Source organism: Mus musculus, chromosome 2 (assembly GCF_000001635.26).
Source record: "Mus musculus strain C57BL/6J chromosome 2, GRCm38.p6 C57BL/6J".
NCBI lineage: Eukaryota > Metazoa > Chordata > Mammalia > Rodentia > Muridae > Mus > Mus musculus.
The window spans coordinates 131,412,264-131,415,667 of NC_000068.7; the positions used below are offsets into that span (position 1 = coordinate 131,412,264).

At 47.3% G+C, this 3,404-nt stretch overlaps 1 pseudogene; it reads right to left on the reverse strand.

The window, feature by feature from the left end:
* Positions 1-1,611: 1,611 nt before the first annotated feature.
* LOC115489428 lies at positions 1,612-3,016 on the reverse strand (annotated as a pseudogene).
* Between the last annotated feature and the right edge of the window lie 388 nt (positions 3,017-3,404).

A 3,404-nucleotide genomic window follows, 5' to 3' on the forward strand; every position in this document is an offset into this window, starting at 1 on the left:
GACAGCTCTAGTTTGTGTGTCAAGGCTAGCCAGCACACCTCCAAACCCAGTTCTTGCCACTATCTCCATCAGAGTAAACAGATAGCCCCATCCAGCTAGAAGAAATCAGAAGGCTGAGGCTTTCTTGGATAACATGAACCTGTTTGATATTTTGTCTATTTCAGTAACCCAGGGTGCTCTCCCATACCCTACATGCTCTGGGATGCTCTCCCATACCCTGCATGCTCCATTTTCCAGCTCTCGCTCGGGAGTCAGGACAGTTTATGTCCCTACTTTAATGTAGTAGTATAACTGTGGTACTTGGGATGTTGTTGCCTTGAAGTTTTAGGGTCAACAGAGAAGTTTGTTGAGAGAATTGTCAAGGGATGACATAGACTGGCTTCTTGAGTTTCTAGGAGGAATATCCATAGTGTGGCAGAGAACTGGCCCTGGATCCAGGAACTGCAGGGTAAGCAGTCCCTCCAAGCTCTGCAGCTTACATGCCTCTTCCTGCTGACTCTGAAGCTTGTGCTATGGGTGCTATGGTGCTGGTCCCTCTTTGCCTCATACCAAAGCAAACACTCACTCCGTTTTCATTCCAGAGTCGCAAAACTAAGTCCCCTCACTCTCACCAGCAGAGATTACATATAATAGCTTATTTTGTTTTATCCTTTTTGTTTGTTTGTTTGTTTGTTTTGAAGATGTGGTTTCCCTGTGTAGCCTTGCTTGTTCTAGAACTTACTAGGTAGACCAGGCTGGCCTTGAACACAGAGATCCCCCTGCCTCTGCCTCCAAGTGCTGGGACTAAAGGTGTGTGCTACCATTGCCTGATTTGTTTTATTCTTTTTATTTTTATTTATTTTTTGTTTTGTTCTCTTTAAAGGTAGAGTTTCATTATGAAGCCAAGATGGACCTTGAACTTGCCACGTAGGCCAGGCTGGCCTTAAGATCATTGTCTTCCTTTGGGACTGGAGCTATAGCTTCAGTGGTTACGAGCACTTGTTCTTCTGGAGGACCCAGGTTGGATTCTCAACAGGATAGCTAACAACCATCTGTAACTCCAGTTCCAGTGGACCTGACACCCTATTCCGGTCTCTGTAGGTGTGGCATGCATGTGGCATATAGAGATGCATGCAGTTAAAACACCCATATGCATAAAATAAAATTAACAAATTATGGGGTGTGTGTCAAGACAGGGTTTCTCTGCGTAGCCATAGATATCTTAGAGGTTGCTCTGTAGATCATACTGGCCTTGAACTCACAGAGATCTGCCTGTCTCTGCCTCCAGATGTCTGTGAGCCACCATGTGGCTGCTGGGAATTGAACTCAGGACCTCTGGAAGAGCAGTCGGTGCTCTTAACCACTGAGTCATCTCTTCTGCCCCTTTTGTTTTGTTTTATAAAACAAGTTTAAGAGTATTCAGAAGAGTATTTTGAACTGGGTTATAAGGTCCTCCAGGTGCCTCACCTCAGCCATTGAACTTGCTGGTGTCAGTGAGTCAGCGCTACACTCTAGTGCGGGCTACATTTCCTGTGCCCATGGCCTTTCCTGCCCAGTCTGCCCACCCACTCTTGAAGCCTAGCTGTCTGGAAGCTTAGCTCCCTACTCTAGAAGTGCCCCTAATAGGGCCACTCAAGGGCCCTGTCTCAGATCTTTCCAGGGGTTGGAAGCTATAAGCATCCTACAGGCCCCATATGGATTAAAGAGCTGTTCATTTAAAATGATTATAGGTTCATAGAGAGTTGCGAGGATGGTAAGGAGTGGCCCCTCAAAACCTCTGCCAGTGTCTTTCAATGGTGACATCTCAGGTAATCATTTAGTACAGTCTCAAAACCAGGAAACAGATATTGATACAGTATGTGCATCTTATCACGAATACACATGTGTGCAGTCACCACACCTGTCAAGATACCCCCGGCCCACCCATCTTATTCTACTACCCCAAACCCTGGCAACCACTAACGTATTGTATTCTCTATCTCTATGTTGGTTACTTTTATCATGGATATGCCCAGATATATGAAAAAAAATCAGTATGAGGCAGGAAGGCTACATTTTGGGCTTTAGTTCAGAGGGAGGTAGAGCATTGTGGTGGGGAAGGAATGAGAAATTGAGGTGTGTACGCATGTTATATTCTCAGCCAGGAAGGAGAGGGAGGGAGGGAGAGAGAGAGAGAGAGAGAGAGAGAGAGAGAGAGAGAGAGAGATGCTGGTGCTCAGCTCCTGTGTCTGGAACTCCAGCTCATGGGCTCATGGGATGATGCCACCCACATTCAGGGTGGGTCTTCCTTTGGGAATGCAGATCACGGTCTGCTGAACCTGTTACCCAAGCAAGATCTTAGCGGAAGATTGACCACACTGCCAGGACCACTGGTTCTTCTAGTAGGTTGGGCACATCATGATGGTGCCAAGCACGTCAGGGGAAGGCAAAGGCCATGTGCTTGGCAGTGGTTGACGATCATCTTGAGCAAGACATAGATTCCGTTCTACCTATCCAGGTATGCAGAGACCACTCAGAATGTATCAGCAGTTTACCAGTTGCTGAAGTTGGGCTAGCCTAGTGCTCATATCAGCCCCTTTGCTACTAGTGTCTCTAGAGCATTTTCAGTCTTACAGTGAGCAGGATCATTTCAGATGGTTCTATTGGCATTCTTGGGGAAGGGATTGTCTTCCTCCTTGAAGATATAAATAACAGATCCAGGTACTCTAGCTGGAGATCACTCAGTGTCCTCTGAAGGGCAGCCTCCACATTTTCCACATCTTCAGGGTGGTGTTTGGTGTTCCACAGCTTGGGTGTTATAAACACCTCTTCATGGGGGATCTCCCTTCCTGGCCCCACATTCTCCTTCAAGGCCTCTCCAGGCTCATTAGATAGCAGGACAATCATTGTGGTGGTGGCCAACACTAAGGGCATATTTAATGGCTGTGTCTGCATGGCCAGACTCTTTCTTCAAGGTTCCCAGACGAATTGGGGGCACCATTGTCCCAGTGTGCAGGAGGACACACGTGAGCACATGAGTGTGGAGGCCGGGCGGGGGAGGGGGGGTTCCTCAGTCACTGTCCACTTTACATGCCGAGGTAGGTCTTCACTTAAATCTAATTCAAGCTCACTGATTTGGCTTGGCTGGCTGGCCAGCTTGCTCCAGGGATCAGACTTCTGTCTCTGTCTCCCAAGCCGTGGGATGACAGGTGGGCTGTTACTCTGCCTAGCATTTACATGGGTGCTGGGGATTTGAACTCTGGCCCTTATGCTTGTGCATCAAATCTATTAAGCCTTCTCCCTAGGCCCTCCTTCTTGGCTTTCTGTCTAGATAGTCTGTTACTGAGAGAGAAGTTAAAATCTTCAACTATGATGTGTTTGTTTCTCCTTCCTATATGTCAACTGACCTTCCATATGCCCTGTATCTCTGTTTGCACACGTGTAGC